Here is a 14,065-nt window from a genome sequence, read left to right on the forward strand (position 1 = left end):
TGTGAAATCTCCTTACTTTTTGTACTAGCTCTCCATTAGTAATTGCCAGCATTTGGTTTGTCAGGCTAATTGGTGGACCTGCACTGTGACTTTTTGCATCTTGTGTACGATGGTGCCTAGCACAACAGTACTCTGAAATATCTCTAAACGTGAGGTCCACAAACTCCTCAGTTAATAGTAGGAGTCCACGGCATAAAACATGATGGGAACCCACAATCATGCCTTTTGGTCTTAACCAATCACTTCACATCTCTCCATCTTATTCTTAATGTTACTCATTCATTGCCCTATTGCTTAGCCCATCCCTATCCCTTTTGCATCTCTTTTCAACTAACTTTTCCATATCTGTGAATCACTGACAGATTTGGTTGCAAGCCTTTGAATCCCTTCACTCTAGGGGACCATAGTGCTGATCCACCCACCACTCCACTGGTTAACCTGCCAATCAGAATGGGGCTGTGTTACCCTGATTCTGTTTACTTTACCAATCATCTGTCATTACGTTTCCCTTCATTGTAGATTAATATCAATAAACGGTTGAAGGTGCTATCCACTCAACTGTCAATCATAAAAGCATAAGACATAGGAGCAAAATTAGGCCATTCGGCCCATCAAATCTACTCTGCCATTCTATCATGGCTGATTTGTTTTCCTTCTCAACCCCATTCTTCTGCTTTTGCTTTGCAACCCTTGACACCCTTACTGATCAAGATTATTGACCTCTGCTTTAAATATTTATTTATTTATCTATTTAACAATACAGCATGGTGTAGCCCCTTTCGGTCCTTCAGCAACCCCGACAACCCCAGTTTAACCCTAACCTAATCATGGAGCAATGTATAATGACCTACCCTATCCACCTTTGGACTGTGGGAGGAAACCGGAGCACCCGGAGAAACCCCATGCAGTCATGGGGAGGACAGGACGTAGAGACACCTTACAGAATGGCACTAGAATTAAGGCTGATTTATACTTCGGTGTCAAATTGACGACGTAGGTACGGTGTAGCTGCGAACCCTACGCAGAGCCTACGCGGATCCCTACACCGTAGCCTGATGTGCACCTCTCCCAGAATGTAACTATGCGTCGCGGCGACGCAGACCGCAACAAAAGTGACTGGCCTGCTTGGTAGCATCGCATTTCCTCCTACACTGCAATAACTTCCCATTGGGTGACTGAGGGACAGGGAAGGAATCCTAGCTGCAATGCTTTCCATAAAGCTTTACAGACCTCCGAAATTATGGAGGACACATTGCGCTTTCACGAAAAAGGACGCTCGCTTTAAACTTGTTTACCCCAAGAAAGACTACCATGGCCATGAAGCCTTGCGCGGGCAGGTGTTTGCGCATGCGCGACATGCCCAAATTGTAGACCGACGCAGACACACCGACGCACAAGCATAAATGCTCACAATGCGCGTAGGTTATGGCGTCCATTTGACGCAGAAGTATAAATCAGCCTTTAAGCTCCAAACTCCAGAACACCTCAAGCAATAACGTAACATTGCACTAACCACTGTGCTACCGTGGTGCCCGATACAGCATTCCACAGCAGTCTGTAGCAATGAACTGCACAGATTTACCACGCTCTGACTACAGACATTCCTCCTCATCTCTGTTCTAAAGGAGCGTCCTTGTATTCTGAGGCTGTGCCCTCTGGTCCTAGATTCACCCAGTATAGGAAACGTCCACTTTGTCCAGGCCTTTCAATATTTGACACGTTTCAGTGATATCACCCCTCATTCCTCTAAACTCCAGGGAGTACAGGCCCAGAGCCATCAAATGCTCCTCGTACGTTAACCCTTTCATTCTTGGGATCATTCTCCTGACCTCCCCTGGACCCTCTCCAATGCCAGCACATCCTTTCTGATATAAGGGGTTCAAAACTGCTAATAATACTCCATGTGCGGCCTGGCCAACGTGGCCTTGTGAAGCACGCAGTAGGCTAAGTCTCAAGCCAGCCCTGTTGGTGCAAAGCTTTTGAATCCAATAATCCACTTACTGGTTTCACCAAGCCCTGCCACACTTGCAAGGTCTGCATCTAATTACACAAATTCTCCTATTCTAAATACCTAGATATTTAATCAGGAATATTTGTAGGGCTATGATGAAAGAGCAGCGTTAATGAGCGTCGTTGGAGATGTCTCAGAGAACCAGCATAAACCTGACTAAAATCATAAGTTCACCCTCATTCCAGTTTTATGGATTTGTGTGGATTTAGGCAACCCTTGCCCCACTTCTGCTTAATTATATTTCGACTGCAGACAAGTCTGAAAATGTATTGCAAAAATGCACAAGGTCCAGCTGGCTGAAAGCATGGTGGTGTGTGCTGATTTTTCTTTTTATTTTATTGAAGAATTAAGCGTGGAGTAGGCCATTTCAGCCTGTTTTAGCCACGCCACCAGCAACCCCCGAATTAACCTTGGCCTAATCACGGGACAATTTACATTGATATGTCTTTGGACTGCGGGAAACTGGAGCGCCCAGTAGAAACCCAGTCATTCCGCAGGGAAGGCGTACAAGCTCCTTTCAGAGATTGAACTGTAAACTCTGAAGTCCCGAGCTGTAATAGCATCACGCTAACCGCGACACTGACACCCAAAGTATGGAATGCTTCATGAATTTGATTGTCATCCTTACACAGGGGCATTACGAATCTTCTCTGTTTCATTACTGTTTTAGTGTATGTGCTGCTGAAGGGAGCTGTGCTGCTGGGGTCTGCTCAGTGAAGAACTGAACAAGAGCCTTCTGTCTCGTTGTCATCTTGCCCCATAGCTCTATGGAATGCTGTAGAATTTCTGACGCCTGGTAACGAGGGAGTGAGGTCAGCGGCTACCAGCTGAAACCTTCCAATTTTGGACCCTGTTTGAGTAACTGGAGGGCAGCGGAAAAACTGATTTACTTTCCTTAAACCGAGAAGTCCGGCTGCTGAGTGATCCTAGTCTCTTGACTAATTTGGCCACTGAAGCACCTTCTGAACTGCCAGTGGAGGAGCTGGCTTGGGCACAGCAGGATCCCACAGTTAGCAGTGCTGGTGTTAATCAAAGGGTAAATATGTTGTACTGTGTGGCGCGTGGCCAAGTGGTTAGGGCATTGGACTAGCGATCTGAAGGTCGTGAGTTCGAGCCCCAGCCGAGGCAGCTTAACCACACACTGCTCCAGTCCACCCAGCTGAAAATGAGTACCGGCAAATGCTGGGGGTTAACCTCCCGATAGACTGGCGTCCTATCCGGGGGGGGGGGGGGCAGTCGCTTTATGCCACAGAAACCGGCATAAGCACTAGCCTGATGAGCCTATGAGGCCCGGGACAGACTTTAACTTAACTTTAAATATGTTGTACAGAAACCGAGGTGAATGCCACCAAGCCTCCCATATTCAGCTGGTAGGGCAGTGTTTGGGATGTTAGCGTAGAGTAGGTGTTCCCAACCCGGGGTCCATGGACCCTCGGTGAATGATAAGGATCTATGACATAAAAAAGGCTGGGAACCTCGGGCCTACAGCGAGTGCACAGCTCTCTGGTGCGAGGTACCAAACTCAGAAGTCGGCGGACCCGGGAGAGCATGCGGCCCTCTGCGCCACCTCCAGTTCCGAGCTCACGTTTCCCCTTCTCTGCCTGCCTTTGGCCATCCAGTCTGAGCGAGTGTCAGCAGTTGACCTGGTCCGATTTGACTTGGGCAGCTGGAGTTACTCAGATGACATTCTGCTCACCCCACTCAATCTGCTAGGAATGAAAACCCCTCCTTCACAGTGTGAGCAGCCAGGAGCACACAGCAGCCTGCATTTGCTGGAATAAGTGGCAGCTGTTTCCAAACACTAAGGTCTGTAGTGAGGGCCTGGTGCACTGCTAGCTTTGTGATTTTTGAAGCCTGCAGTGAGAGGGCGGTTTCTGGGATGGCTGGAACTCAGCCAGGCTGACAAATAGACTCCGTGTTTTCCTCTCTTAGAGTTAATCAGTTCATTCCCTGTTTTTGTTCAAATGTTTTCCCATTGTCTTTTTTCTTTCTGAAGGATTCACTCCCTACTAAATGCCTGCCTCAAAATCTAGGCCTGCACTTGGAAACTGAAGGAGCACCACACTGCCTTTCCGAAGAGACTTTCAATCAAGACCATGACTATTTTTATGGGCAGGCACTGACAAAGCAGCAGACATGAGGAATTCTATACCATTGAGAGCTGTAGAGGGAAAAGCAACTGAATATGTTTAAGGAAACGTATTTCCAGATACAAAAGACATGAAGTGTATAGGGAAAATGCCAAATCACAAGATCAGCCCCGCACTTGTTGAATGGAGGACAGGAAGGGCTGGTTTGAGAGGTGACAGCGTAATGCTGTTACAGCACCAATAAATCAGGATCAACTTCCCCTCCGTCTATAAGGAGCTTGGATGTTCTCCTTCTGATCTGGATTTCCTCCAGGTGCTGTAGAAGATTAAATGACCCACCCTTAATGTGCCTTTTCTGTTGCTTAGTGCAAGTTTAGAGTAGGCAAGTTCTGGAGTATACTGGCCAATGATTATACTTGATGAAATTATTGAAGTTATTTATCTTTTATATTAAAATACAATAATGGTCCCTTCCAGCCCAATGAGCCCACACCATCCCTTTACACCCATTGGCCAATTAAGCTAGCCTGTACGGCTTTGGAATGTAGGAGGGAACTGGAGCACCCAGGAAGTCCCAGGGAGAACCAGACGAAGAAGAGTTGAACCCCGTTCATTGACGCTGAAATAGCGTTACGCTGACACCTCTCAAGCCATCTATTCCTGTCCGCCATCTCAGCTCAGTAATCAAAGTTCTGCTGAAGGGTCTCAGCCCAAAACATTGACTGTACTCTTTTCCTTAGGTGCTGCCTGGCCTGCTGAGTTCCTCCACTATTTTGTGTGTGTTGCTTGGGTTTCCAGCATCTGCAGATTTTCTTTTGTTTAATCAAAGTTCAAAGTACGTTTAGTATCACAGTATGTATACTATATACACCCTTGAGATTCGTCTCCTTACAGGCAGCCACAAATAGCTTCAGAACTGAAGTGTTCAACCCCTCTGCCGTTGCTTCTGCCCATTTGTGTTTAAGTGGTTGTTAGTGACTCTGTATCTGAGCAGTGAGCAAGCAGTGGGATCTCTAGGATACGCAAGAGTGAGAGTGTCCCTGTCCACTATCCTTAATGTTGTGAACTGACTTATGAGAGGGAGAGAAAGGAGAGAGTTATTTGGAGTATTTATATTGATATTTTGGATGCTACCTCAATGTACTGGCAAGTCATCTTTATGTAAGGGGTTGCATCTCCCCGTAGCCATCTCTTCCTCTCCCCCCGCCCCCCGAATCAATTGTCCTCGTGCTGGAAATGTCCAGTCACCTTGCTTTCATAAGTGTCTGGGAACTTGGGCTTTTCTTCAGCATTAACAAGCATGTCAAGTTTAAATCAAAATAGATTTATTATCATAGTACATATTTGTCACCATGTTCAGCCCTGTGATTCATTTTCTTGCGGGAACTTACAGTAAATACAAGACACAATATAAACAATGAAAGATGGCACCCAACAGGATGGACAAACAGCCAATGTGCAAAAGGCAACAACTACAGATTCAAAAGAGAAGAAGATAACAAAAAATAAATATTGAGAACATAAAGAGTCCTTGAAAGTGAGTCCATAGGTTGTGGGAACAGTTCATTGTTGGGGTGAATGAAGTTATCCCCTCTGACAGCTGAGGGGTAAAAACTGTTCCTGAACCTGGTGGTGTGAGTTCTGAGGCTCCTGAATCTCGATGGCAGCAGCAAAGCGCGTGTGGCCTGTATGGTGAGTGTTGGGTAGGTCTGTGACTGCTGGACTGTTGCCAGCTTTCACTTCCATCAGCATGGACTGGAAATCCATCTGAATCTGGTGCTCTGCCTCCGAATCCAACTCTGGCATTGGGCTTGACTCACCTCAACTAGTCTAGGCTTGGAGACCCTCCTGATCTGTGTGGCTAAGCATGATGTCATCCTCATGCCCCCGCTGCCCTTCTCTAATTTGCTGAGAGATCTATTTTTCCCCTTCCTTGTTCAAAACCACCTTTGGCTTGATCTGTGTAGTGATATCCCAGCAGAGTTTCAAATGAGGTATTAAACAAAAGACTGCTTGCCTACCCTCTTGCATCTTTTTAAAAAAAAAAACCCTTGCCCTATCTACAAAGAATAAGGATGATTACTGTTCATTTATCCCTTCATCAATATCATTAAAACCAGGTATCTGATTGCTATCTCAGTTAGGCTACTGGCAAGTTCTATCTGCAAACTGCCTGGCAGGCAAAATGGCCGCCAGGATTCCGATGAAAGAACTTGATTAGTTTTAGCATTCTTTCGATTTCTTGTAAGGTATCTGGAATGTGCTGCAGGAAAGTAAGAATGTTGTAAAGCAACTCGGAAGATGTGTAGCTCGGGTGGTTGATGGTTCAGTTGTTCTCCATTCTTGACAATTTGCTTGCAAACATTTCAACACCAGTTCTCTAGTACTGCTTTAGGAAGTTGCTCCATAGTCAGATATATTTTCAGGTCAGCTGACATTAACCTCTCCTGCCACACTGCGCAACGAAGAAGAATGACGGAGGGATTCCGGCTCCTGATTTTTGAATGCTCAGCAACACTTGCCCTATCCAGCTCCGCGTCGGTTCCAGACACATTCCAGGCAGCAGGACACACTGCAGCCACCATAAGGGCTCGGTGGGGAAGGACGGCAGTATAGGGCTTTTGGGGGGGGAGGAGGGGAAACTACCTTTCAAGTATTGCAGTAGTCCATCACCTCAGAGTGTCCGCAGTGCTATTGATGTTTTGGAGTGTCACAGACCAGTACTGACAACATTGACCAGAATATAAAGGATGAAATGCTATTTTGTGGTTTATTCTTGTAAATATTGTGGATTCCATTTAATTGGGACACTTCGGGACCAGTGCGTTTTGACTCAACTAAGCAGCTGTCCCAATTAGAAGTTTCCTGGAGATAGTTTAAAAAGGCATATATTTAAAAAAAAAATACAAACTGCCGTTTAACTGAGTACAAGTTATGTATTTAAATGAAATACAGAACAAATTAGAATACTGCCAGTACTACTACAGTACTATAAAACTGTGTATTCATTCCAAATAGTTGTCAGCAGAGCAATTCATCCAGTGTACACAACGAACAAAATCAGTTCAGGCGCCTGGAGCAGGTAATGGGCTGCCTTCCTGTAATGGTATAGACCAGACGTTCCCAACCCAGGCTCCACAGACCCCTTTCTTGATGGTATTGGACTATAACCCTTGCTATAGAGATTGCATCTTCCATATCTTCATTTTCATTGTAACATTCAAGATACTTTGAGATACCTTCAAATTCTTCATAAGTTGAAATAGTGAAATCGTTTTGTTTTCAATCCGGGCCATTTCTGGTATCTCCAAGTCTCCACGCTTGAATGGGCACTGAATTTTCAAAAAAAAAATCAGAAATTGTCTTGCTGCTTATTTTTCGCCAACTATCAGTGACAAAAATCACTGCTTTCTGAACAGGTAACTGATGTTATTTAAAAACTGTTTCCTTGAACTGTCAACACGAGTGCACCACTGACGCTAGTTAGAATCTATTTGGCACCAGTCTCCTGCCTAATTAAGTAGATAGTGTCCCAAATAAACAAAGGGAATTCTGGCTATTTTCTTGATTTGTTTTTGTTCTTTAAGAGTTGTCCCAAATAAGCGGCTGCCCTGATTAACCAATGGCCCAATTAACTGGAATTCACTGCATTTTAAAAATTATGAATAAAGTGTATTTCGTTTTAAAGAAAGAATTGTGTCCAAGCTGCCCACCTCCACTAGTGTGGCCTCTTTGAAGAGAAAAGAAAGGGTTAAAGCTGTCATTTGAGGGGTTGAGTAGCAGATTGTTAGCGGGACAGTCTGTTTTAATCTGAGGGTTTTACAAGTACAATGGAGTTGAATGTTTTTTGTTGTAGGTCTTTGTGGAGGCTGTTTGGAGGGACTGTGACCATGGCCTGTCTGTTCATATGAAGCCTGTCACTTGCTCAATTATAACTTGGCACTAGATACATTTTACATAATCCCACTGTAGGAGTGATGTATTGGGGTGATTCAGTTCATGCAAAGTACAGGTTCAGAGGACATTTATATCAGACTGTATAGACCAGATACAACCTTGAGATTCATCGTTTAACAAGCAGCCACAGAACAAAGAAAAGCAATATAATCCAAGGGGAAAAAAAAGTCCCCACCACATAGACCCAGTGTGCAAAATCAAGAACAAATCGTGCAAAGAATAAAAATTAAACAAATAACACACAGAACAGGAACTGCAGGATCCCAGTAAGTGAGTTTGCAGCCGATCCAGGAGTCTGTTTGATGCAGGCCACAGCTGCAGAGTCAGTTCAGTGCTGAGGTGAGTAAAGCTTCTCAGAGTAGTGAGTGGAACGCCACTTTGTCCTCTGCCTCGATGCCTTGATCTTTTTAATCTGCCTTGTTGCTTGAATTGGCTAAAACATCTGGTTGTTTTCCGCTCTCGGCTCCGGTCCCCACCACTTTGATCCGGTCCAAAGTTTCAATGTGGACCCAAGCCTGCTCCAGCAATGGCTGACACACCCGTACCTGCATTCTTGAGAGGACAGTTCGCTGAATCCTTTTGGGGATACCACAAAGACCCCAGATCGTTCGGACGGTTCAAAAGAACAACTCCCAAAGAGAAATTACAGGCTGCGGATTGCAGTGATCATAGTCCAGGAGTCCAGGGGGGAAAAAAAGAGACATTTAATAGAATAGTTGGTAGTTTTGTTTCTGCCCACAGTGTCACCGTGCCTCAGCATCTTGAAGTGAGTTTGAGCTACTTACTCAGTTCTTCTGTTCCCAGCCCTGTGGAATGTACTCCATTCTGGGGACAAGTTGGGTTTGGCAGCTGTTTAATTTTCTCCAATGGGGAAGTGAACTGCTGCTTTGGCCTAACTGCACATGCGAGCATTTTTGCCTCACAGTTTTTCTTTATCTTGCTCTTTCAGCACATCCTTCGTTTCCTCGTGTGATTGTCCTTTTCCCATGAATAAATGTAATCGTGCAATTTGTTGTGTGGAGCCAGTTGTCTGTTCTCTATCTGCTTTGTATTCCGCGTTGCACGTTTATTTTGGTAACTAGTCATATGAGTTTGTAACTCGGAGACCTGCAGAGGCTATATCTTTTGTTGACCGCTGAGATGCTAAATATCATTTTGCTTACACTTCGGTATGCTTACATTCTCGAAGCGATGAAACTTGTGTTTCCTAATTGCTGGTAAAGGATTCGACTTTTGGGGCAATTATTTGACGGGTGCGTCATGCAAGTGTAACAAGCTAATCTTTAATCGAAAATGCGTCTGAGTTGATGAACAGCGTTCACCTTCTAGTGGAGGGAGTGTAGTGGCTGACTTGTGCACAGTGCGATCCCATAAGCAGCAGGAGACTTGATTGCCAGATGATAATGAAGGGTCGTTGATTTGAAGAACAGAGTTTCTCTCTTTGTGTCCCTGTCTGATGGCATTTCCTCTGTTTCATTTGTTGACTGAGGAATAAGGGTGTGTTGGATGGTCAGGGGCAGAGTGCTCAGTGCAGGGCTGCAGAGGTGTTACGTGGCATGCGGACACATTCTTGCAGATGTGGTGGTAAACCAAGATTGAGGTTCCGTTCTTGCGTAGATACAAAATGGTCCACTGCACCGGGGAGATCTGGGGCGTTCTCCATGATGGCTTAGCAACAGTCATTTGGTCAAACTCCTGGGAGTGCAGATCCCGCACAACCCCTCCAGGTCCCAGAACACATCCTACGTAGTCAAGAAAGGCAGCAATGCCTCTACTGTCCGGAGGCTGAAGAGAGCTGGACTTGGCCCATCCAGACTCGCATCATTCTGCAGTGGAGAGCATCCTGGCATGCTGCGTCACTGCATGGTACGGAATCTGCTCTGCGGCGGGCAGGAAGGCACCACAGCAAGTAGTCAAAGCTGCCCAAAGCATCACTGGCACCAGCAAAAGGATCACACGCCTCCTGTTCACAGACAGTTTGTCCCACTCCCATCAGGGAGGAGGCTACCTAGCATCCACACCAGGACCACCAGACTCAAAAACAGTTACTTTCCCCAAGCAGTCAAGCTGAACAACACCTCCACCCACTAACTCCGCCACTACTTTATCATTTCCCATCAGTCACCCTATGTCCAGCTGAGTGTCACTTTATGGGCACAGAATTAATCTATATATGTAAGCTATCGTATGTATTTCAAGATTCATCGTCACCGAGGAGGACGTTAGAAGGGCCTTCCTGAAGATAAATCCAAGGTAGGTGACGGGCCCAGATGGCGTCCCGGGACGGGTTCTCCGGGCCTGTGCAAGCGAGCTAGCTGGAGTGTTTGCTGACATCTTCAACTGCTCCTTGCTTCAGTCTAAGATCCCCTCATGTTTTAAGAAGGCAACGATAATCTCGGTGCCGAAGAAGAGCAAGGTGGCATGCCTGAATGATTATCGACCTGTGGCTCTGACGTCAATTTCTATGAAGTGCTTCGAGGGATTGGTTATGGCACACATCAACCACAGCCTGCCGGTCAACCTCGACGCTTTGCAATTCACCTACTGGAGCAACAGGTCAACGGCAGATGCCATCTCTCTGGCCCTACATTCCTCCTTGGAACACCTGGAGAATAAAGACGCATACGTAAGGCTCCTTTTCATTGATTACAGCTCTGCCTTTAATACCATCATCCCAAATAAACTGATTCCTAAGCTCCGGAACCTGGGCCTTAGCACTCAGATCTGCAGCTGAATCTTCAACTTCCTCACAGGCAGGACCCAGCCTGTAAAAATAGGAGACAAGCTCTCCTCTACAATCACTCTGAGCACCGGTGTCCCACAAGGCTGTGTACTCAGCCCCCTGCTGTACTCACTGTACATCCATGATTGTATAGCCAAGTTTCCATCAAACTCAATATATAAGTTTTCTGATGACACAACAATTGTAGGTCGTACCTCGGGTAATGATGAGTTTGAGTACAGAGAGGAAATTAAGAACCTGGTGGCATGGTGCGAAGACAATAACCTATCCCTCAACGTCAGCAAGACGAAGGAATTGGTTGTTGACTTCAGAAGGAGTAGTGGACCGCACGACCCAATTTACATCGGTGGTGTGCAAGTGGAACAGGTCAAAAGCTTTAAGTTCCTCGGGTCAATATCACAAATGACCTGACTTGGTCCAACCAAGCAGAGTTCACTGCCAAGAAGGCCCACCAGTGCCTTTACTTCCTGAGAAAACTAAAGAAATTTGGCCTGTCCCCTAAAACACTCACTAATTTTTATAGATGCACCATAGAAAGCATTCTTCTAGGGTGCATCACAACCTGGTATAGAAGATGTCCTGTCCAAGACTGAAAGAAACTGTAGAAGATCGTGAACACGGCGCAGCACATCACACAAACCAATCTTCCGTCCTTGGACTCACTTTACACCGCACGCTGTTGGAGCAGTGCTGCCAGGATAATCAAGGACATGACCCACCCAGCCAACACACTTTTCGTCCCTCTCCCCTCTGGGAGAAGGCTCAGGAGCTTGAACTCGTACGGCCAGATTTGGGAACAGCTTCTTTCCAACTGTGATAAGACTGCTGAACGGATCCTGACCCGGATCTGGACCTGCCTCTCCTTTTTTCGCACTACCTTACTTCCCATTTTTCTATTTTCTATTTATGACTTATAATTTAAATTTTTAATATTTACTAATTTTTACTGTTTTTAATATTTGTAATCCAGGGAGCGGGAAGCGCAGAAACAACTATCACTGTGATGATTGTATGTTCTAGTATCAATTGTTTGGCGACAATAAAGTATAAAGTATTTATATTTATTGTGTGTTTTTATTATGTGTTCTTTCAGTGAACCATGGTGATGTGACATGTATATGCATTTTGAGCATGAATTTACTTTGAAGTTTTATCTTTTGTGACTTTTTGTGCTGTATCAGATCCAGATCAACAGTTATTTTATTCTCCTCACACTTGTGTTCAGGAAATGACATTAAACAATCTTGAATCTTGATTGTCCTGATGGTTACAGTGTCCGACAGTGATGCCTTTTGCATTCCACATGTGACTGCAGTTCTCATCTGCGTAAAGTGTTTGTGTCCGTTGAACGTGAATGCGGCACGGGAGTTTAATCGGGCTTGTGGGTTTGTGTCGTTTCTGAGGGAGGGTGTACAGAGACTCCTTGCAGGATTCAACTCCAAACTCTGCCGCAGCCGGTGAAAGTGTCACACTAACCGCGACACTACCGTCGCCAATTAACCTACTAACCCGTACGTCTTCGGAATTGGGGAGGAACCGCCACGTGGTCACAGGGCAAATATACAAACTCCTTACGTGGCTGGAACCCGCGTCGCTGGCACGTAATCGCTTTGGGCTCACCAGTCTGCTGTTGTGCTACGTATCAGCAAGTTACTCATCTAGGGGAGCCATTTCCAGTCCCCCCCCCCCCGGATTCCACCATCCTGAAGTGTGGTTTCCTCAGTGTGGTCGAGGGCACCATGGCTATGGAGGGGTAACCCATGGAGAAGTGAAGGCAAGTCAGCCACAGGTGACACTGCTGGAAACCGATAGGATTCTGGTACAAGTTCAGCTTTTTGTCGTTCAGTTGTATACATGTATACCATCAAACAAAGCATCGTTCCCCTGGACCAAGGTGCACAACACGGTGTGTGTAACTCACACCCGTAACACAAAAAGTAATATTACTACAAATAAATTAACAAATGATGAGGTGCATTTATGGTACAAATTAAGGAGTATAACACCGATACGTGATGAGACCTGGGTGGTCGCAGGGAGCTCAGCAGCCTCACTACCTGGGAGAAGAAGCTTTTTTCCATTGGGACAGTCTTTGTCCTAATGCTACGGTACCTTCTGCCTGATGGTCGAGGGTCAAAGGGAGTGCTGGACGAATGGGAGGGACGATGCTAAGGGCTCTGGATTTGCAGTGCTCCTGATAAATATCTGTGATGGTGGAAGCGAGACCCTAGTGATCCCCTCAGCAGTCCTCACAATCCTTTGTTTAAGGGTCATGACAGCCATTTTAGGGAATTGATTATGAAGAAACTGTGCAATGTCAGTAATCAGTAAGTTTTGAGATTGCAATCAAGGAGTTTTGCATATCCTGTCCTAGTGTAATAGGAGGCAAGTCCTTAGTTTTAACTGCAATGTAACCAGGATAACCCTGATAGTGTGTTTAGTCAGCAGAACTTTCTCGGTGAGACAGAAGGTTGTGGATTCAGGCTCTACTTCAGAGACTTTGGCCTATCTCAGGCTGAGCCCTGGGACAACAACGTCAGACCTAATGAAATCTCAGGGAGCTGAAACCAGTTCTTCTCTCCCTGCCCCCCCCCCCCCAAGACACTGCCTGAGTTGACCGTTTTCACAATTTTTTTTTGGATTTATCTTAATTTTAATTGTGCGGCAACTACAGGACAACTTAATGTTGGATTTCTGTGGATTTCTGGAGTGCCTCACCTGAGAGGTTGCTAATTGGCAGGGATATAGTGAAACAGCTTGGTTTGCATTCCACTCACACAGATCATTTCAGCGCGTTAATACATCAAGGTAGTAACAATGCAGAATATATTACGGCAAAGACAGATAATGAGGTGCAAGACCATGACGAAGTAGGTTGTAAGGTCAAGAGACTCTTTAAAAAGTGATTGTCCTTTGATGCCCTGACTTCCAGAGCTGAAAGGTGATACCACAGAAAGAGGAGCATCGATTTAAGGACCCTCACCACCCAGGACATGCCCTTCTCTCATTGCTACCATCAGGAAGGAGTTACAGGCACCTGAACTATATGTATATGTATGTATGTGTGTGTGTGTATATATGTGTGTGTATGTATGTATGTATAATATATAATAATGTGTGTTTATTTGTGTGTCTGTCTTTAGTTTGTGTACTGCTGCTACAAGACAAGTGTCATGACATGTCAGTTCTAATAAACTTGATTCCGATTCTGAATAACTGTTCTGATTCTCTGTGCTCAGAGTTGTCCTCTGAATAGTTATTGAA

At 45.4% G+C, this 14,065-nt stretch overlaps 1 protein-coding gene and 1 non-coding gene across 4 annotated transcripts in view; one reads left to right on the plus strand and one right to left on the minus strand.

Moving 5' to 3' along the window:
* Positions 1 to 14,065, plus strand: part of e2f2 (E2F transcription factor 2) — an 85,721-nt gene that overhangs the window by 28,441 nt on the left and 43,215 nt on the right. The window lies entirely within an intron of this gene.
* On the minus strand, positions 2,599 to 2,703 carry LOC134338309 (U6 spliceosomal RNA). The gene has a single exon (XR_010016205.1). It is a non-coding gene; the product is annotated as a U6 spliceosomal RNA (small nuclear RNA).

The sequence above is a fragment of the Mobula hypostoma genome, chromosome 26 (assembly GCF_963921235.1).
Source record: "Mobula hypostoma chromosome 26, sMobHyp1.1, whole genome shotgun sequence".
Classification (NCBI taxonomy): domain Eukaryota; kingdom Metazoa; phylum Chordata; class Chondrichthyes; order Myliobatiformes; family Myliobatidae; genus Mobula; species Mobula hypostoma.